The following is a 23894-nucleotide window of genomic DNA, read 5'->3' as shown; positions in this document are numbered from 1 at the left end:
ATTTCAGTAAATTAAATGGTTTCAATTACAAAAAAAAGATTTCAAATAGTCAACTCTGACTGTAGCATGAGTAAAACTACTGCTGATAGATAACACAACTGGATTCCTTAAAGTATACTTGAGAAAATGCGAAAAAAAAATCTCAACTAACAACAAAGAAAATTTCTACTTTTAATTCTCTCCTCATCCCCAATTACATAATAATAATACAAAAAAAATCAGAAAACCATAATTAAATAATCAAAAATTTATTCATAATATATGAGATTTAAAAAAATCACAAAGCCACAGAAAATATAAGGCAAGAAACATTTTTAATATTTTGTGAAAAATTTATTACTTACCGCCATCCTATATTCAAAATACATCTGAAATTTCTTGAGTCCAATCCAAAATCTCCTTCTGAAAAAGAAACATTTTATAAAACTTTAAAATTCATCACCATTAAAGGTTAAAATCATAATAAGAAACAGCAACAGATATTAAATATATGGCATTATGATCTCTTTAATCAAAGTGATAGAAAAATCTGGGTGATGCAAAAGAAAGTATCTTTTCAAGCACATTCAAACCATGATGGGTATGCAGTTTTCCAGCTACATACTGCAGCAAGCATTCCAAAAATTAATAATGAGTCACTAAATGAAGCTTATAAATGTAATAATAAAAGAGAAAAGGCAGGTTTCATTCATTTCAAATGCACACTAATCATTCATATGCCTTGCAACTCGAAAAAGTCAAAACTTCTTGCAATATGGAACAGCAAAGTTTACCATGAGAAGACCTTAGTTCAAAGGACTCCCTACAGGTGTCAAATTACCTATCAAAAGGCAAATTCCAAGAATTTTACAATCAATTTGGTTCCGTGATCTATCCGGGTCAAATTTTTCTCTGGAATAAAGAATTTCATAAGGTGTACAATGCACAACTCACAAATAAAATCAAAAAATATACTGAAGGAAGTAACAAAAGTAGGATTGTAATCCCCATTAACACCTTTATATAGATCATTTCACAAGAAACTGAGAGAAACACAAATAAAGACAGCAGAAATTTGAATATTCTAAGGAGAATCCATTAAAGGTAGATATTTCAATTTGCACTTTAAAAATATGCATTTTATAGACATACCTTTACTAAAGTACAAAAGATCAATGAGAGTCGGTGCAATAAAAGAAAACTTGAACCATCACAACATTTCTAAAGATAGCTATTTTGCTATACTTCAAATAATTCAATAATTTCAGTTGAAGTGAGAGCAACTAAAATAATTTGTGTGTAGTATGTGAATTCTGAAGGAATGGAGAACAATATTTAACAATGATTACAACACAGAAATTAAAATATTTTTCAAGCAATCTATTTCCAAGGATGATTCCAGAGAAAACTCTACCAGACAAATATTTAAAACATATTATTAAAGGAGAAGAAAACTTACAAATCAAGCAAAAGAATAATTTCACATAATGAATTTACTGAAGGTTGAAGTGGAATATATATATATATATCGTGCACCATTCTGGATCATCTCAAATGTTGAGAATTCAATAAGTAAGATGCATTATTTCTATGCACAGCAGAATAAACTGTTTATAATCAGCAATTATATCCTAACAAAAGAAAAGTACACATGCATAACAGCTCCGTTTTTTTCTTATTTTTAAATGAATACCTATAAGATTTAATTTATTGAGAAAGCACTTAGCATTCTCTGATAAAAAGTAACAATTTTAGAAAATATTAAAATATAAAATTTTTAAAGCTCTGTAGTTGTTTATGACCATTATAGGGAAATAATTATCTATTATTTAGATATAAGGAATATTATATGGAACAGAGTGTAGTAGTTGTATCTGATGAATTAGTATATTTATTTAATTTGAACATTCATTCTGACAGTTTAATTACAACTTAAAACAAATGTTTATTAACATTAATTCAACAATATATTTTCCAATGATCACTGATACATGTCTATTCATACCAATGCCTTACAATGTGAGAGGCAGCAATTTATGTGTGTTCAAAAGTATTTAATAATTCTGTAACCAAAAAATAAATATGCATGGCATATAACACTGGAAAAAACATTCATCAAATCACAAAAGAAATTGAACAAAATATGTTTAATTACTGTTATTTTACTGTCAATTGCTGATACTGAAAGCTGAGAATTTGGTTTTTACAGCTACCAATTGTGATACTATAAATATATATATTAGGAAATCACAGAAAGAGTATGTAATGATAAAGACTTCATTAAATTTTTTAATCAATGACATGGAATCTTAAATATGAATGAATCTCTCATAAGTAATATCAAATAATTCATTTGGTTTAGGAATTTGGTGTGAACAGAGTTTTCAAAAAACTAAAAATATTCTCTCTTACAAAATTAAGATATCCAAAAACATGTACAAATTTTACTGTCAATAAATACAAGCAGAATTAGAAGCAGAGAGAGTATAAAGAAAAACACATGGTTAAACATAGAAAGAATATAAAATACAATGTAAAAAGAAGAAATATCAGTGGAATGCATTAAAAATTTCAGTAAATTAAATGGTTTCAATTACAAAAAAAAGATTTCAAATAGTCAACTCTGACTGTAGCATGAGTAAAACTACTGCTGATAGATAACACAACTGGATTCCTTAAAGTATACTTGAGAAAATGCGAAAAAAAAATCTCAACTAACAACAAAGAAAATTTCTACTTTTAATTCTCTCCTCATCCCCAATTACATAATAATAATACAAAAAAAATCAGAAAACCATAATTAAATAATCAAAAATTTATTCATAATATATGAGATTTAAAAAAATCACAAAGCCACAGAAAATATAAGGCAAGAAACATTTTTAATATTTTGTGAAAAATTTATTACTTACCGCCATCCTATATTCAAAATACATCTGAAATTTCTTGAGTCCAATCCAAAATCTCCTTCTGAAAAAGAAACATTTTATAAAACTTTAAAATTCATCACCATTAAAGGTTAAAATCATAATAAGAAACAGCAACAGATATTAAATATATGGCATTATGATCTCTTTAATCAAAGTGATAGAAAAATCTGGGTGATGCAAAAGAAAGTATCTTTTCAAGCACATTCAAACCATGATGGGTATGCAGTTTTCCAGCTACATACTGCAGCAAGCATTCCAAAAATTAATAATGAGTCACTAAATGAAGCTTATAAATGTAATAATAAAAGAGAAAAGGCAGGTTTCATTCATTTCAAATGCACACTAATCATTCATATGCCTTGCAACTCGAAAAAGTCAAAACTTCTTGCAATATGGAACAGCAAAGTTTACCATGAGAAGACCTTAGTTCAAAGGACTCCCTACAGGTGTCAAATTACCTATCAAAAGGCAAATTCCAAGAATTTTACAATCAATTTGGTTCCGTGATCTATCCGGGTCAAATTTTTCTCTGGAATAAAGAATTTCATAAGGTGTACAATGCACAACTCACAAATAAAATCAAAAAATATACTGAAGGAAGTAACAAAAGTAGGATTGTAATCCCCATTAACACCTTTATATAGATCATTTCACAAGAAACTGAGAGAAACACAAATAAAGACAGCAGAAATTTGAATATTCTAAGGAGAATCCATTAAAGGTAGATATTTCAATTTGTACTTTAAAAATATGCATTTTATAGACATACCTTTACTAAAGTACAAAAGATCAATGAGAGTCGGTGCAATAAAAGAAAACTTGAACCATCACAACATTTCTAAAGATAGCTATTTTGCTATACTTCAAATAATTCAATAATTTCAGTTGAAGTGAGAGCAACTAAAATAATTTGTGTGTAGTATGTGAATTCTGAAGGAATGGAGAACAATATTTAACAATGATTACAACACAGAAATTAAAATATTTTTCAAGCAATCTATTTCCAAGGATGATTCCAGAGAAAACTCTACCACACAAATATTTAAAACATATTATTAAAGGAGAAGAAAACTTACAAATCAAGCAAAAGAATAATTTCACATAATGAATTTACTGAAGGTTGAAGTGGAATATATATATATATATATCGTGCACCATTCTGGATCATCTCAAATGTTGAGAATTCAATAAGTAAGATGCATTATTTCTATGCACAGCAGAATAAACTGTTTATAATCAGCAATTATATCCTAACAAAAGAAAAGTACACATGCATAACAGCTTCGTTTTTTTCTTATTTTTAAATGAATACCTATAAGATTTAATTTATTGAGAAAGCACTTAGCATTCTCTGATAAAAAGTAACAATTTTAGAAAATATTAAATTTTTAAAGCTCTGTAGTTGTTTATGACCATTATAGGGAAATAATTATCTATTATTTAGATATAAGGAATATTATATGGAACAGAGTGTAGTAGTTGTATCTGATCAATTAGTATATTTACTTAATTTGAACATTCATTCTGACAGTTTAATTACAACTTAAAACAAATGTTTATTAACATTAATTCAACAATATATTTTCCAATGATCACTGATACAAGTCTATTCATACCAATGCCTTACAATGTGAGAGGCAGCAATTTATGTGTGTTCAAAAGTATTTAATAATTCTGTAACCAAAAAATAAATATGCATGGCATATAACACTGGAAAAAACATTCATCAAATCACAAAAGAAATTGAACAAAATATGTTTAAATACTGTTATTTTACTGTCAATTGCTGATACTGAAAGCAGAGACTTTGGTTTTTACAGCTACCAATTGTGATACTATAAATATATATATTAGGAAATCACAGAAAGAGTATGTAATGATAAAGACTTCATTAAATTTTTTAATCAATGACATGGAATCTTAAATATGTATGAATCTCTCATATGTAATATCAAATAATTCATTTGGTTTAGGAATTTGGTGTGAACAGAGTTTTCAAAAAACTAAAAATATTCTCTCTTACAAAATTAAGATATCCAAAAACATGTACAAATTTTACTGTCAATAAATACAAGCAGAATTAGAAGCAGAGAGAGTATAAAGAAAAACACATGGTTAAACATAGAAAGAATATAAAATACAATGTAAAAAGAAGAAATATCAGTGGAATGCATTAAAAATTTCAGTAAATTAAATGGTTTCAATTACAAAAAAAAAAAGATTTCAAATAGTCAACTCTGACTGTAGCATGAGTAAAACTACTGCTGATAGATAACACAACTGGATTCCTTAAAGTATACTTGAGAAAATGCGAAAAAAAAATCTCAACTAACAACAAAGAAAATTTCTACTTTTAATTCTCTCCTCATCCCCAATTACATAATAATAATACAAAAAAAAATCAGAAAACCATAATTAAATAATCAAAAATTTATTCATAATATATGAGATTTAAAAAAATCACAAAGCCACAGAAAATATAAGGCAAGAAACATTTTTAATATTTTGTGAAAAATTTATTACTTACCGCCATCCTATATTCAAAATACATCTGAAATTTCTTGAGTCCAATCCAAAATCTCCTTCTGAAAAAGAAACATTTTATAAAACTTTAAGATTCATCACCATTAAAGGTTAAAATCATAATAAGAAACAGCAACAGATATTAAATATATGGCATTATGATCTCTTTAATCAAAGTGATAGAAAAATCTGGGTGATGCAAAAGAAAGTATCTTTTCAAGCACATTCAAAACATGATGGGTATGCAGTTTTCCAGCTACATACTGCAGCAAGCATTCCAAAAATTAATAATGAGTCACTAAATGAAGCTTATAAATGTAATAATAAAAGAGAAAAGGCAGGTTTCATTCATTTCAAATACACACTAATCATTCATATGCCTTGCAACTCGAAAAAGTCAAAACTTCTTGCAATATGGAACAGCAAAGTTTACCATGAGAAGACCTTAGTTCAAAGGACTCCCTACAGGTGTCAAATTACCTATCAAAAGGCAAATTCCAAGAATTTTACAATCAATTTGGTTCCGTGATCTATCCGGGTCAAATTTTTCTCTGGAATAAAGAATTTCATAAGGTGTACAATGCACAACTCACAAATAAAATCAAAAAATATACTGAAGGAAGTAACAAAAGTAGGATTGTAATCCCCATTAACACCTTTATATAGATCATTTCACAAGAAACTGAGAGAAACACAAATAAAGACAGCAGAAATTTGAATATTCTAAGTAGAATCCATTAAAGGTAGATATTTCAATTTGCACTTTAAAAATATGCATTTTATAGACATACCTTTACTAAAGTACAAAAGATCAATGAGAGTCGGTGCAATAAAAGAAAACTTGAACCATCACAACATTTCTAAAGATAGCTATTTTGCTATACTTCAAATAATTCAATAATTTCAGTTCAAGTGAGAGCAACTAAAATAATTTGTGTGTAGTATGTGAATTCTGAAGGAATGGAGAACAATATTTAACAATGATTACAACACAGAAATTAAAATATTTTTCAAGCAATCTATTTCCAAGGATGATTCCAGAGAAAACTCTACCACACAAATATTTAAAACATATTATTAAAGGAGAAGAAAACTTACAAATCAAGCAAAAGAATAATTTCACATAATGAATTTACTGAAGGTTGAAGTGGAATATATATATATCGTGCACCATTCTGGATCATCTCAAATGTTGAGAATTCAATAAGTAAGATGCATTATTTCTATGCACAGCAGAATAAACTGTTTATAATCAGCAATTATATCCTAACAAAAGAAAAGTACACATGCATAACAGCTTCGTTTTTTTCTTATTTTTAAATGAATACCTATAAGATTTAATTTATTGAGAAAGCACTTAGCATTCTCTGATAAAAAGTAACAATTTCAGAAAATATTAAAATATAAAATTTTTAAAGCTCTGTAGTTGTTTATTTTTGTATTGTGAGTGCTTTCACAATGTTTCAACATACAATGGAATAGTTGTTTATGACCATTATGGGGAAATAATTATCTATTATTTCGATATAAGGAATATTATATGGAACAGAATGTAGTAGTTGTATCTGATGAATTAGTATATTTACTTAATTTGAACATTCATTCTGACAATTTAATTACAATTTCAAACAAATGTTTATTAACATTAATTCAACAATATATTTTCCAATGATAACTGATACAAGTCTATTCATACCAATGCCTTACAATGTGAGAGGTTGCAATTTATGTGTGCTCAAAGGTATTTAATAATTCTGTAACCAAAAAATAAATATGCTTGGCATATAACACAGGAAAAAACATTCATTAAATCTCAAAAGAAATTGTACAAAATATGTTTAACTACTGTTATTTTACTGTCAATTGCTGATATTGAAAGCTGAGAATTTGGTTTTTACAGCTTCCAATTGTGATACTATAAATATATACATATATAAGGAAATCATAGAAAGAGTATGTAATGATAAAGACTTCATTAAATTTTTTAATCAATGACATGGAATCTTAAATATGTATGAATCTCTCATATGTAAAATCATCAAATAATTCCTTTGGTTTAGGAATTTTGTGTGAACAGAGTTTTCAAAACACTAAAAATATTCTCTCTAACAAAATTAAGATATCCAAAAACATTTTGTACAAATTTTTCTGTCAATAAATACAAGTAGAATGAGAAGCAGGGAGAGTATAAAGAAAAACACATGGTTAAACATAGAAAGAATATAAAATAGAATGTAAAAAGAAGAAATATCAGTGGAATGCATTAAAAATTTCAATAAATTAAATGGCTTCAATTACAAAAAAAAAAAAAAAAAAAAAAAAAAGATTTCAAATATTTAATTATGACTGTAGCATGAGTAAAACTACTGCTGATAGATAACACAACTGGATTCCTTAAAGTATACTTGAGAAAAAGCGAAAAAAAATCTCAACTAATAACAAAGAAAATTTTTACTTTTAATTCTCTCCTCATCCCCAATTACTTAATAATAATACCAAAAAAAAATCAGAAAACCATAATTAAATAATCAAAAATTTATTCATAATATACGAGATTTAAAAAAAATCACAAAGCCACAGAAAATATAATGCAACAAACATTTTTAATATTTTGTGAAAAATTTATTACTTACCGCCATCCTATATTCAAAATAAATCTGAAATTTTTTTAGTCCAATCCAAAATCTCCTTCTGAAAAAGAAACATTTTATAAAACTTTAAGATTCATCACCATTAAAGGTTAAAATCATAATAAGAAACAGCAACAGCTATTAAATAAATGGCATTATGATCTCTTTAATCAAAGTGGTAGAAAAATCTGGGTGATGCAAAAGAAAGTATCTTTTCAAGCACATTCAAAACATGATGGGTACTACTTATCAATAAAGAATATTATATCCAGCAATGAGTGGTTGTTGTATCTGATGAAGTGGTAGATTCACTTAGTTAGCATTTTATTGCCGATACTATTCATTCTTAAATATAAAACAGATGCTCATAAATGCTAATCGATTAATATTTTTTTCGGCTTAATATAAAAATGATTGCTGATAGAAGCTTTTTTTAATAATATTCTTAAATATTTAATTAAGATCAAAAATATTTCATAAATCAGGATGATTCTATAGTGATTATTTAAATTTTAACTCAGAATTTTTGCTCTAATATTACAGCAATATGTTCTAAGTGAAATTTTCATGTCTTTGAAATCGTGCGGTTATTTCATTAAACGCACGATTCGGAAAGTTCAATTAAACTCGATTAAGGCTTATAAAAACTTCTAAAAAGAAAAAAAATATACCATTAAGAATTAATTAATAAATTTTTGATAATCTGAAACTTTTTAAAATTTAATATAGCACAAAATGTGCCATGGCCAAAAATTCATAATTAATATTTATAAAGTATGTTTGAAAAATCCTGATATTGTACAATATCTAATAAATTCTATACAATTTCAAAATTTAACATACGACTTTTTTAACATCACAAAATATTAATTACCATTTTTCTTCAAGAACATCACAAAACATTCATTGTCAACAATAAACCGTCGTCAGTTTATTTATTTTCAATATAAAGACTAATGATTTATTTGAAAGAATTAAGTTGTCAATTGTTATTATTCTATTTCGTATTAGTTGCAATAAAATAAAAGCTATTCAAATAATTAATAATAATTTAAAACCGATGACAAATTTGAACAAGCGTCCTTAGCTTACATCACTTCATTTGATTATATTTTTCAAGTTAAAAAATGATGCGAAATTTTAAATATTTAAGGGAAGTCATATGGGAAATCCTTATATAACCTATGTTGGTATTGAAATTTCACGTGTGCGTTTGAAATAATCTTACAAATGCAATTTTAACAAAAAAAAAAAAAAGTTCATATACTGTAGCCTTTTTTTTTTTTTTAATTCTTTAAACAAAGCTGCATTTAAAATCAATCAACCAATCAATACTCCCAAGTTATACCGGAATACGGCAAAAGCAACAAAAGCTGGAATTATTAGGTTATAAAAAAACTAAAACTAAAAGGCTCACAAAATAAACTAAATCCAGGAAAATGTAAATCTTTACACGTATCTATGAAATAAAATATGAAACATGATATTTTTTAGAACTAATTTCAGAAATTGGTTTCTTTAACTTAAAATACCTTTTATTTATTCAATAGTTATAGTCAGCTCAATGTCTGGAGTATTCTTTGATCTATTCATGTATATGTTTACAGTATAAATATTTACTGATATATATATATATAAACTGAGATTTTATGATTTGAAATGAAAATGTTAGTTTTTATTAACAAAAATACTTTTTAATATTTTTATTTGCTGAAAAAAATTTGTAAATCATATCATTTTATGATGATGTTTTAGAACTCTAAATATTAATGTATAATCAGAATTTGATCATTGTAAAATCAAGCACATCTAAATAAAGTACAAATGCCAAAAGCTGTGATTTTATTCATCTAAGTTTAGTATAGAAATATAGCCAATAAAAAAATTATGTTAGAATTTAAAATGATCAATTTTTTTATTTATCAGATGTCTTTGCCGACATATCTGGTTTGTCAGGATATTGGTTGTCCTTAATTTCCATTATGTCCCAAATTTGACACTGTAGGTTAAATGATGTGGCCTGTAGAGAATTCACACACATTCATTCAACTTTATTATTATTATTATAATAAAGATTATTTTTTTTAAAAAAATGGATCAAAAGTGATAAATCTTGTGCTTTTGACAAGACAACTGACAGTAAAATAATTTTAATAGTATGTAAATATATGATATATAAAATGAAAAAAAAATGTTTACATCAAACGATAGTTATATATTATAAAAGAACCAATAAAAGAAAAAGAAAAAAAAATGTATTTTTATGATTATTTGAGGTGTTTTTTTTTAAATTTAAAATTTAATACTTTATTTAAAGATTTATATCAGTATATGTTCTACCTGAAGTATACAAGGAAGATTACCAAAAAATCATTACTCTTCTTCAAATTATGTTAACCATTTCAAAATCATTATACAAAAATAAGCAAATATTAAAAATGATATTGCTTTGTTAAAAAGATTCTTTACTTTCAATATTTGTTTATTTCTGTATAATGTGATTAAATTTATATGTGCTGTACTAATCTAAATAGTATGGCATGAAATAGGAAAGGTGAAATATTGTCACGTTTATAGGCTTAAGAAGAGAACACTTTTGAACAATATCACTTTATTTAAAGTAAACCAAAGACCTCGGTTACTACAAATCAAGCATTTACATATACATGTAGAATGTTCTAGAACATTCCTAGAACTAACTAAAGAGGAAATGACGTACAAGGATTAAGGAAATCATAATAATTGAATGTTCCAGAAACTTCTGGAAGAACTGAAAGGAAAATAAATTAATAAATAACAAATTTTTTTCCCGAGGATCGAACCAGCAATCTCTTTGCCCGCAGTCCAACGTCTTATCAACGAGCCACGGAGACATGTGGCTAGCTGTGTTGCATTGCTTCCTCCTCAAGAGAACAGCGTCTCGATGTTATAGACGAAGGTCCTTAGAGCGTGATCTTGTCATGGGTCCGGTATAGGGCGGGGTAGTCTTGTGAAAATCCACTTCGTCTAGATCAGGATTCCGTATGTCCTGTCCCACGGTCGTGGAATCTGAAAATATATCCTCTTGGGCTTCTGGAGCGTAGTAGGGCTTCATCCTCAGCACATGAACAATGTCCTTTGACTTACGTCTCCTAGAATTTGGATCAAAGTCCTGGACCTCGTAAGTGACCTCCGAAAGTTGACGCAGGACTTCATACGGACCGAAATAATTCTTGAGAAGCTTTTCGGAGCGGCCCACCTTCCTTATAGGAATAAAGATCCACACTAAGTCACCAGGGCGATACAGCACTGCGCGATGTTTTGAATTATAATGACGGTCTTTCTCTTGGGCATCAAAGGTGCGGATTCGAGCCAACTGACGCGATTCTTCTGCGCGGGTTACTAGCCCCGTGACATAGTCTTGTCCTGTATCCTTGATTGGGTGATGGAACATAGTATCGAGTGTAGTTTCGGCTTCCCGCCCAAATGTCAGGAAGAATGGAGTATACCCAGTGGTGCTCTGTTTAGCCGTATTATAAGCAAAAGTGACGAACGGCAGAATTAGGTCCCATGTTTTATGTTCGATATCGACGTACATCGACAGCATATCCGCTAACGTCTTGTTGAAGCGTTCCGTGAGTCCATTCGTCTGCGGGTGATAGGCGGTAGTCATCCTATACACCATATTGCATTGATTGTTAATTTCGGCTACGAGCTTTGACTGGAAAACTTGACCTCGGTCCGTGATAATGGTTCTAGGGGCTCCGTGAGTTAGAAGAATCTCTTCCACGAAGAACTTTGCTACTTCTGGTGCTTCTGCAGTGGGAATGGCTTTTGTGACGGCGTATCGTGTAAGATAACCCGTACACACGATTATCCACCCATTTCCTTCTTGCGACTTCGGAAATCGACCAAGCAGGTCCATCCCTACACGCTCGAACGGGACTTCGGTTGGAGGTAGGGGAACCAAGTATCCGGGTGGCTTCAGAGGAACCGTCTTTCGTCTTTGGCACTCCCTGCAATGCCTTACGTAATGGCACACGCTTCGAAAAAGTCGGGGCCAGGAGAACCTCCTCCGAAGACGATCGTACGTCCTTGAAAATCCAAGATATCCAGCTGTAGGCTCGTCGTGAAAATGACGAAGGATTTCTAACCGCATTTTCTTAGGAATGACTGGAAGCCACTGTTTTCCAGATGGGTCAAAATTTTTCTTGCAGAGTATGTCATTCACTATAGAGAACCCCGAACTTGATAAATCTGGCGACTCCTCGCAAGCCTTGATATGCTGGGCCAGTGATGGATCGCGACGTTGTTCCGACACCAAATCAATCATTGCCGCCAGGGTCTCTGTTTTCAGCACGTTGTCGTCAGGCACAGGATTTCGGGACAGACTATCAGCGTCGGCATGCTTCTTTCCACTTTTGTGAACAATACAGACGTCATATTCCTGAAGCCTCAAAGCCCATCTTGCTAATCGACCAGAAGGATCTCGTAAATTAGCTAACCAGCATAGCGAGTGATGATCCGTAATTATTTTAAAGGACTTCCCAAAGAGATATGGGCGGAATTTTGCTATCTCCCATATAACTGCAAGGCATTCGCGTTCAGTGGTCGAATAGTTTCGCTCCGCTTTGGATAGGGTCCTTGAAGCATATGCAATGACTCTTTCCTTTCCGTCTTGCTGCTGGACTAAGACAGCTCCAATACCGTACCCACTGGCGTCGGTATGCAGTTCGGTGGGAGCGTCTTCGTCGAAAAGTGCCAACACAGGTTGCGAAGTCAATGCTGATTTAAGGTCTCTGAACGAGTCTATTTGAGCTTTATTTCAGCAGAATTTAGCGTCCCCTTTTAAGAGCTCTTGGAGAGGCTTAGCCCGAAAACAGAAGTTTTGGATGAACCGTCTGTAATAAGAGCACAGTCCCATGAAACTTCTTACATCGTGCACAGTCTTCGGTGTAGGAAAGTTGGTGACAGCGGACACTTTATCGGGATCAGGTTTCACGCCTTTTCCGGAAACAAGATGTCCAAGTATTTTGATCTCCTTGGCTCCGAAATGGCACTTTTTCGGGTTTAAGGTAAGTCCGGCTTCCTGTATGCAAGAAAGTACGCAATGCAAATGTTCAGAAAAGGTCTTCGAAAATACAATTATATCGTCCAAGTAGCAGAGGCACATCTTCCACTTTAAGTGACGTAATAAATTGTCCATAGTTCTTTCAAACGTTGCGGGTGCGTTACACAATCCGAACGGCATTACCTTGAATTCATACAGCCCTTCACTAGTGATGAAGGCCGTTTTCTCCCTATCTGCCTCGTCCACTTCGATTTGCCAATACCCCGAGTGCAGGTCCATCGATGAGAAGTATTGAGCTCCTTTCAAGCAATCCAAAATGTCGTCGATTCTGGGTAAGGGATAGACGTCTTTTTTAGTAACTCGGTTCAGACGACGATAGTCCACGCAGAAACGCCAGCTTCCATCTTTCTTACGAACTATCACCACTGGAGACGACCATGGACTCTCCGATGGTTGAATAATATCTCGCATCAGCATCTTATCGATTTCGTCGTTGATTATGCGTCGCTCCACTGGCGATACCCGATAAGGTCGTTGGCTGATCGCAGGGTGGTTTCCGGTGTTTATCCTGTGTTTTACGTTGATCTTGCGGTTTTGGCGCTGTGGTCCACCATGGAATGAATCTTGAAAATTTCGCAGCAGATTTTGCATCTGCTTCCGCTGCTCAGCACTCAGGGTCGCGGCCATCATTTGGGAACAGTCGATTGGGTCAGTGTACGTCGAGACTTCCACATCGGCCAATGAAGGCACTTCGGTCAGAGTATTTAGGCCGTCGGTGCTGAAAGAATTAGCGTAACCAACACACATGCCTCTTGGGATGTAGCGTGTTTGTGTTTGCCCATTGGCCACCTAGAGCATACCCTTGTTTTAGAAAAAAAGAGGCTATAGTGGAGGGAATGGCAATTCCTTGATTGATGCTTAGACTTTTATTCCCTTCCACAACTAAATCAGTGGCGTCATGTACATCCGATGATTGCACTATAATACGTTTGAAGGAACAACTAGGTATAATAAAGTCCGAAACGGCATACAAGTTGAAAGTCTGAGGCGCCGTCTGTTCTTGAAAAACGTCATCAAACGCGAGTTCAGCTCGGCCACAGTCCAAGACAGCTTGTGATGCTTTTAAGAAGTCAAAACCCAAAATGATGTCATGGCTGCAATTCGGCATAACAATGAACTGGTAGGGCTGTGTTCGGTCATTTATGGTAAGTTGAAAGACACAAGTTCCTAACGGCTTTGTATAATTACCGTCGGAGACCTTCAGAATAATGTTTTCCGAGTCGCTGAACATGACTTTCCGCAGGTATGCTTCGGAGACGACAGAAAAAGATGCACCAGAGTCTACCAGCGCTTTGCCGGGATGGTCGTCAAGAAGAACGTCGATGCGATTCCCGTGCAATTTACCGGCAAATGGAGGATTCTGAGAAATCGCGGCCTCACCTCCAACACAGGTCGCGGAACTTAGTTTTCCTCATTTCGGCGGTTCGGCGACTGGCTATATCTTCTGTAGGGAGACGGCGATCTATAACGGCGGGTAGGTGATCGTCCTCGACTCGGACTTGGTGAAGGATTTCTGCCCGTTTCCCGATTGATGTCAGCGGTGCGATTGTATGTCCGGTAAGATGTAGCGTCACGTCTGTCGTTCCTGAATTGGTCAACAAATGAAGATCTTTTATCTCTGCAATAGCGTACTACGTGACCTGGGCGGCCGCAATGGAAACAGACTGGCCGATTGTCGGTGGTACGCCATACGTCGGTTTTCCTCGGCATCTGGTTCTGTTGAGGCCATGAAGTCTGGGCAGGCCTACTATATATTGGTTGCATGCGGCGTTTAGGTGCTTGAGCGACTCTTCCCAAGTTTTCACGAGATATAGAAGCCAACGATTGCTCGATTTCCTCTCTTACGATGCTTTCGATGGATTGTAGTTCGGAATATTGGCTTTCGACTTGTGGTGCAGTCATTCTTTGTATTTCTTCCCGAACAATTTTGCGTATCAGCGATGTTAACGGTTGCTCCTCGTCCACGGAAGCTATGGGAATAACATTGGGTAAACGAGAAAACTTCTGACGTCTAATTCTTTTTTGTTGCATTTCCTCGATGTACTGGCAACATTTAACGAAATCGACTGTCGTTTTTACCTCTTTAGGTAACAGTGCCTGGTACACATCTTCTGCGACTCCTTTCATAAGGTGGGACACTTTTTCTTCGTCGGACATGTTTGGATCTATTTGGTTGCAAAGTCCCAGTACGTCTTGAATGTAGGATTGTGTAGCTTCACCAGTATTTTGCGCTCGGCCTTTCAGACGATCTTTTGCTCGCCTTGTATACAGTTGGATGTCACCAAAGGTTTTTGTCAGTTCTTCTTGAAATTCGGCCCACGAGTTCAGTTTATCTTCGTTATTATCAAACCAAGTCCGGGCGGTCCCATCCAGGAAAAAATATACATTAGCTAAGCAAAGTGTGTCATCCCATTGATTAAATTTCGATACTCTAAGGTATTCTTTCATCCATTTGGTCGGATCTTGTCCAGGATCCCCTGTAAAAATTGTTAGCTTTTTAGGCTCCCTTATTAGGGCAGGAGAAATCAGAATAGGTTGAGGTTTCTCTTCTCCTCCCGGCATTTCCGTGCGATTGGGTAGTTTTCGTGGGGCAACAACGAAAGGTCCAAATTCCGGAGGAAGATTTAAGAGTCTGCGGCTTCGCCGTATTTCTTCCGCTTCCAGACTGAGAAGTTACCCGGCGCCTCCCCCCAAACTTGTCACGTTTATAGGCTTAAGAAGAGAACACTTTTGAACAATATCACTTTATTTAAAGTAAACCAAAGACCTCGGTTACTACAAATCAAGCTCTTATATATACATGTAGAATGTTCTAGAACATTCCTAGAACTAACTAAAGAGGAAATGACGTACAAGGATTAAGGAAATCATAATAATTGAATGTTCCAGAAACTTCTGGAAGAACTGAAAGGAAAATAAATTAATAAATAACAAATTTTTTCCCGAGGATCGAACCAGCAATCTCTTTGCCCACAGTCCGATGTCTTATCAACGAGCCACGGAGACGTGTGGCTAGCTGTGTTGCAATATTAAGAGAAAACTTCAGCAAGCATGCTAATAAATCACTCCAGCTGGCTTATTTAGTTTCAAAATAAGATTTAATTTAAAAGAATGTTTTTTATTAGACAGGACACTGAGTATATAGTTTATTAGTATTCTTAAGTCCAATACTCAGATTATTTTGCAAACTTTCCGTACTTTTACCTTTACTTTAAAATTACTTTTTACCCGATTATCTGAAAGACATTGTAATGTTTCCTTAGTAAATAAAAACCACCCTCCTAAAAAAAGTCACAAATGTAAATGTCCTAACTTTGGGGTAATTTCGAAATAAATTTTTTTTATATTTCTGAAGTAAAAGCTTGGTTTTTAAAAATTATTGGAACAATAGAATATCTTGAATTATTTATTTATCTGGAGAGTTTTAAAATATGTTGCAGGTTACACTTTCATATGCTTACCTTCATCTTCTACGCTATTTCATAAAAAATATTGCACCAATCGGTAATTAATAAATGAAAATGTTTGATGTTTCTTTTCAGAGTCATACAAAACAAGTATTTAAATAATACATATAATTATTAGTATAATCAAAAATATTATTTTATTATCATCGAAAATTATTGTTCTAAATTAATTGAGTTTGCTGAAATTTTTAGTTTTAAAAACTTTGTTTCTTGTCTATGAATAATTTAATCGATAAAGTTTTATCAAAGTTGATGTAAAAATTATTAGATATTGATTAAAAATCGACATTCAATTGTTTCTTTTACGATCTGTGCCTTTCTTCTTTTTTTTTCGCATGTTTTATTCATTAATTTTTTTAAGGAAATTATACAGTCTGCCATTCAAGAAATTTATTTTTATTTTCCTTAAATAGTGGACTATGAGTTATTTTATTGTTTGAATTAATCACTTGATTATAAACTAAATTGGTATAAACTGAGTACCAAAATTTCTATCTCGAATTAAATCATCGAAATCTTCTCCCCGGCGTGTAAAATTTCAATTTATTTTACTTTCCAATTATTCTTTTGAAAAGAAAAATTCCTTATTAAATTCATAATAATATCAATCATCCATTTGGCTTTACTAGTGATGACTTCATCTTAGTAAAGCCAAATGGATCCCTTAGAGATTTTTTTTTCTTGAAATAACAGTCTTGTCTACTGAAGAAGTGACCTTTTCTTATTTTTTATATAGATATATATACAAACTCTCAATTCTTACGCATGCACTGAAAAGATGACAACTTCGTCACTTTTACTTATTAAACGAACCCGTAAGCATAGCCACGCCTCCTCCAGGATGGTTGACATGGTGTGGCGAATTGGAATCAGCGAGGATAGAACCTGGGACCTTGTGGTTCGTATCCCAGTAACATTACCACAATACAAAAGCAATTGCTCAGGGAGCGTAGCTGTTAACTGGCTTATAAGCTTTCACCACACGGTACATTTTGTCATTAGTCTGGCTACTTTTCTTACCGGGAATAGGCTTTGTGACATTTAGTTTCCAGGTAGCAAATTTGATTTCCTTAAATATCCTCCATGTATAGAGGACTGGCGAAGATCTGATTTCCTACTCCTGTGGAAGTTGAGGCAGGGTTTTTTTACGAATTCCTTTCTCAAATAAGTTTCGTACTTCTTTTAAAAGGGACCGAAATTCAGCTGCATTAAATTCTTTAGAAAGCTACAGTGACTTAATGGGAATGTGAGATATTTGAAAATTTTTAACACAAAACGTAAACTCTAAATTTTCCATATAGAAGATTTACAGTTTATGTGGGCCTTTTCAAAGTTAAATCTACCGTCCAGTTAATGAAGAATCAAACATCTTCGCAATGTGATAGAAAAGAAATTTGCAGAGTAGTGTACCATCTCAGACAGCAGTGAGGTTTCAACCAAGTATTCGAAGCAGTGCTTCCTTTTCTTTTAAACAAAACAAGGTTACGCATCAATAAAAATGCTAAAAAACAAAGTGATAACTATAGTTATTTCAAAAACTGAGATTTGGAATTTAATTAAACACCTAAAGCAATTGAAATAAAAACATAAAATTTCTTATATTGTTCTCAAGCCATGACAATAAAAAAATTCAAATGTTAATTAACATTGTTAAATAAAATGCTGAGTAGTTTTCCAATGATGAAAATTAAATCTTCAACGTAAAAAACATTACACCAGAAATGAAACAATTGCGTCAGATATTTGAGATCCTCTATCATGTGAATAGTTACGAATTTTGTTACATTTAGTTCCGAATTTCGTCACAGGAAAGTGCGAGCGCTGCTAAAGTTTTGAGTGTCTATATTGATATTATCTCTTATTTGTTTCATTTTTTTGTTTGTTTGTGTGTATTAGACTTCACTGTTATATCTATTACTTCTTTTCACATAAAATGCTATAAAATATAGCATTAATCATTTCATTATTCATTATTATTATTTCATTTTTTATTAGAATGGCAACGTTATTTAAGAAAAGTTTTAAGATGTCCCGTTTTGCTTATGGCAACTTGTAGTTCAATCCCAAAATGGAATAAAGTTGAATGTATTTCCGGCGGGATATTGTTTTTCTTTTTTACTTTAGAAAGCGAAAGGAAACGGTGATTTTTTTAAATATATATATATATTCCGGGTGTTTCAAAAATGACCGGTATATTTCAAAAATAAATAAAAACTAAACGGGCAGCGATAGAAATATACCGTTTGTTGCAATATGCTTGGGACAACAGTAAATTTTCAAGCAGACAAACTTGCGAAATTAGTTACAATTTACAACAACAGATGGAGCTGCAAGCAATTTGATAGATATAGAAGAAAACGCAGTCTGTGAGTTCGCCATTCTGTAAGTCATCTTTCTGCTTTAAGCGTGTGCTGTTCACAGATTGCAAGTTTGTTGTGAAAAAATGGTTTATTCCTTAGAACAGAGAATTTTTCTGGTGTTAGAATTCCACCGCTTAGAACACAGTGTTGTTGCAACAAGACGAAGTTTTCAACGAAAGTTTAATGTAACCAAAGGACCGAAAAGCGATACAATAAAGGATCTGTTTGAAAAATTTCAACGCACTGGGAACGTGAAGAATGAACGTGCTAGAAAGATAGGGCGACCGCGTACGGCAACCACAGAGGGCAATGCTCAAATTGTGCAACAGGTGATCCAACAGCGGCCTCGTGTTTCCATTCGCCGTGTTGTAGCTGCGGTCCAAATAAAGCCAACGTCCACGTATCGTCTCATGCGCCAGAGTTTACACCTCTATCCATACAAAATTCAAACTCGGCAACCCCTCAGCGCTGCTTCCATGAATGCACGAGAGACATTCGCTAACGATATGGTGCAACGGATTGATGGCGGCGATACCCATACGAGCAGCATTTGGTTTACTGAAGAAGCTTATTTTTACCTGGGCGGCTTCGTCAATAAACAGTATTGGGGCATATGGGGAACCGAAAACCCCCATGTTGTAGTCCCATCGTCCGTGCATTCGAAAAAAGTAATGATTTGGGCCGCCATTTCTTCCAAAGGACTCATTGACCCATTTTTCAGATCCGCAATGATTACTGCACCACGCTATTGGGACATTCTTCGTGAATTTCTGGAGGTGCAAAATTCTTTAGAGGACACTGCGAGCACCTCGTGGTTTATGCAAGATGGTGCCCGGCCACATCGCACGGCCGACGTCTTTAATTTCCTGAAAGAACATTTCGATGATCGGACTATCCCACACATGCAGGAAGCGGCGTGGATTGGCCTCTCTATTCGCCAAACATGAACCCTGTGACTTCTTTCTGTGGGGACACTTGAAAGACCAGGTGAACCGCCACAATCCAGAAACAATTGAACAACTGAAGCAATACATCTGTTCTGCATTTGAAGCCATCCCGCCTGAGATGTTTACACAGGTTTCTGCTCATTTCATTCTGAGACTACGCCATGTTATTTCTGCGCATGGTGGATATTTGGAAAATATCGTAGTTTAGATTTTTTCCAGACTGCAGCGCCATTTGTTGTTGAAAATTGTAACTAATTTCGCAAGTTTGTCTGCCTGAAAATTTACTGTTGTCCCAAGCATATTGCAATAAACGGTGTATTTATATCGCTGGCCGTTTAGTTTTTATTGATTTTTCAAATATACCGGTCATTTTTGAAACACCCGGTATATATAGTGCTACTTTTAAAAAACACTGGTGGATATTATTATATTTTAATGCTCACGAAGCACATTCAAAAGTGTCACTTTTATTCACAAGTGTTTCCATTATTTTGATAACCCTGATTTGATTATTTGTCAATGGGGTCAGTTCATGCGACGTAAAAGTCACATGTCATGTCCTTCTTGCACATGGCATTTAAGTTTCATCCGCACCGCTTTCGTCGATCAGTCTGCCATTAAAGTTCTCCGCCAAGTATGAAGCGGATTTTTTGTTTACATTTGAAGTTATAATTTTTGAGTCATTTTCTTTCCTCTTATTATGTGTTAACAGAGGAAATACTGGTGTGCTGATGGTTGCATGCTTTAATACGAAACACAAGAGTGACTGTCATGATAAAATGTTTTCTTATTTTCCTTTCAACAATCCTGACTTGGGTTGATAGCTTTGGTATAGATTTTTTCAAGCCTTCGAAGTCGGTGATATGCTCCGATCATTTTAAAGAATTCATTAAGTGTGTGTCCATATATTAAATATAGCTATTCCAGTAATTTGTTAGAAAAACTCTTCGAAGAAAAAGAAATCCGTAAGCGATTTGCCGTCAAAAACAATCAAACAAAATCGTGAGTGCATTTCTAATTTACTTTATTCACATTTGATGAAATTTCTGATAATTGTAAATATGCTTTGAAGGTTTTAAAATGTTTACATGAATATTAAATTGCATTTTTTTACAAAATCTTATCTAAATTTAATTAATGTAAGTAAACGAACTCCTGTTGCAAAAATAACAACTGCTATAATGCTAAACTTAGGTGGAAGTGAATATTACTACTTTTCTAATTACATTTGCAGATTTGTGATGGATTCAAAGTGAATTTATATCAAACAACTTTTCTATTGTTAAAAATGAAATGTCAATAGTTTCTTGTATTTAAACTGAAATTGACTGTTATCATAATATGCTATTATAACACTGTGAACCTCAGTGATTTCTGTTTTAATAAATAAAGGTCTTTTCATTGAAAATCAATTTTCATATCAGCATTTATTATATAATTTTTATTCCCAACTTCATTGTTACATGCATGTTCCATTTTTTTTCTATTTCTTTAACCTATCAATTTTGAATTATAAAATTCTGTGAAAGCATAAAAGTGTTTCTTTCAACTCCTCTTTATATCCTATTTAACCTCTCTCTCTCTGTGTGTATATATATCATGACCTTATTCTTGTTTCTAAATTTACTGTATTGTATGTTTTTGTTTTATTTTATGATAATAATTCAATGTAATTTTTATCAATGTAACTTTAGCATTTAAAAAAATTTCATATATGTTATGCTTTAAAAGTATATTGTTCACCATTATGTTTTTATTAGTGATTAAAAAAAAACTGTTCTTTAGTATCTAGAATGTTTCTGTTAAATAAAATTGATTTCACCATTTACATTGACATTCTTGTCATACTGTGTTTATATTATTTCTAAGTGTCTAGAAAAATCAATGTTGATAAATAGTAAAGAGTTTTTTTTAGTTTTTTGAATTAGTGAGTACATTGAAACATACATTTTATCATATTTTTTCAAATAATTATCACATATATTTTATATAGATATATCTCTCTCTCTATATATATATTTGTAATGTGTAAATAAAAATTATGAAAGCGTGATTTTGTTAGTTTTCCTTTAATGATTTCTACAAATTAAAATGAAATTATTTATTCATAAGTTGCATAGATTTAAAAAAAGGTATCCATACCTTTTATATTTCATAATTTGAAATTGTAAACATAATTTATTCAATATATACTAATTTGAGTTAAATGTTCTTTCCTCTGAGCAAACTGAAAACATCAAAGTCTCAATATTTATAAAAGTAATTACATAAGAAAAAAATATAATAATTTTATTAGTAAGCTTTAAAATATTAACTTATCTAAGAGTAATAATTATTTTTAAAAAGAACTAACTGGGTGAACTATATTCATAAGATTCAACATTCAATACTATTTAAATAATATGTAAGAAAGAACATATGTAATTTTTCAAAAATACTGCCATAGTCATTTGTCAAAATGTATCCTTCGGATAAAAGATGGGGGAGGAAAAAATAAAGCGGCACCAAACGAATTAAAAAGCGATGTTAATTAATTATGCAAAAATAATAATTCCATTGAAAATACTAATTAAAATTTTAATATAAGAAATAAAATTATATATGTAAGAAAATTTGGAGAAAATAATTCAAAATAATATCTTTAAAAAAAATCAGAAGTTTTAAATAATTGATCGGTTAGCGTAATATTTACTAAACAATGGTTTCGTCAACGATATCGGCAGACATGCGCAGAACAGTTGAAAATTGAACAGAAGCGGTTTGTTTGGTACCTGACACGTGACCGTGAATTGACCCCATTATATTCAACAAATTCAGCTACAATGTAATTCACAATCCTTGCTGTTGAAATCGGGTTACAAAGATACCTTTGTTGAAAGTAATATGAATGATATACTTTCAGAATAATTTATATTTAAGAACTTAGAACTTAACTTATCAGCAATATTTGATAATGTGAAGGGTACAGAGTTTTTCTTAAGCTTATGCTCCAGAAACAAAGTTCATAGTCTGTGGCGGGTTAAAAAATTTTTATACTCGATTATTAAAAAAATTATTCTTGAATTTATAAAAACTATCTGGTAATTTGATTTATAAATCAAAAAAAAAATTACAAACCATTGTATCTTACATTCTATTTTCTATTCTCGGCTCTTTTGTCATTTTAAAACCAAACTCGACATTTTATTTTTTAATTTCGTTTCAAAAAGGTTATTTTTAGACAGCATATATTATGTAGGATACATGCAATAAAATTGCATTTTTGTTCTTTCTTATTGATTTTTTTGAATGTTATAGAATTTCAAAGATTCTCATATTACTAGTTTTCTTTTTATTAAATTATTGTAATTCGATACATTCTATAAATACGTATTCTATATATATTTATATTATATAGAAATCACGGCTATGCCTGCATTTTAAATGTGCTAAAAATAGATACAAAGGTATTTTACATCACTCCACATAGCAATATTAAAACAAGAATATTTGAAACTAAATTTAGAGATTAATTAACTTGTTAAGTGGTATTTTTTTAATATATATATATATATATATTGTGTGTTGCTCGTCGCAAGCAGGAGCGACGAACAACACACACAACACAGAACGGCACAGAAAGAAATGAGGGAAAATGCTCTTGAACATTTTATCCCTGGTCTTATATAACCTGAGATTTTGATAGGCAAAATATTTCTTTCCAGTACATTTCTTTTCTTTAGGGAGTACATTTCTTTACTTACATTTTCCCCTGATATTATATCGAAAGAAAATATTTCTTCCAATAGGGATTTTTGCTACACACGTCGACGAGGTAAGGGAAACACAGGGATCTTTTAAAAAAAGAATTTGTATCGTCAGCGGTATTTTGTCCCTTCACTCGGAGTGTGAGAAAGTTAGACTTTTAGCCGATTCAGCAATTTTACAAAGCTTCTCTTGAATTAATTA

The 23894-nt window shown here is 32.1% G+C and overlaps 1 long non-coding RNA gene across 1 annotated transcript; it reads right to left on the bottom strand.

The window, feature by feature from the left end:
* Window positions 1–5436: 5436 nt before the first annotated feature.
* Window positions 5437–9136, bottom strand: LOC129959626 (uncharacterized). The gene is made up of 3 exons (XR_008783477.1): window positions 8937–9136; window positions 8066–8123; window positions 5437–5494 (listed from the first exon to the last, which is right to left on the bottom strand). It is a non-coding gene; the product is annotated as an uncharacterized LOC129959626 (long non-coding RNA).
* Window positions 9137–23894: the final 14758 nt, after the last annotated feature.

Source organism: Argiope bruennichi, chromosome X2 (genome assembly GCF_947563725.1).
Source record: "Argiope bruennichi chromosome X2, qqArgBrue1.1, whole genome shotgun sequence".
Classification (NCBI taxonomy): Eukaryota; Metazoa; Arthropoda; class Arachnida; order Araneae; family Araneidae; genus Argiope; species Argiope bruennichi.
This window is presented reverse-complemented; position numbering and strand designations above follow the sequence as displayed.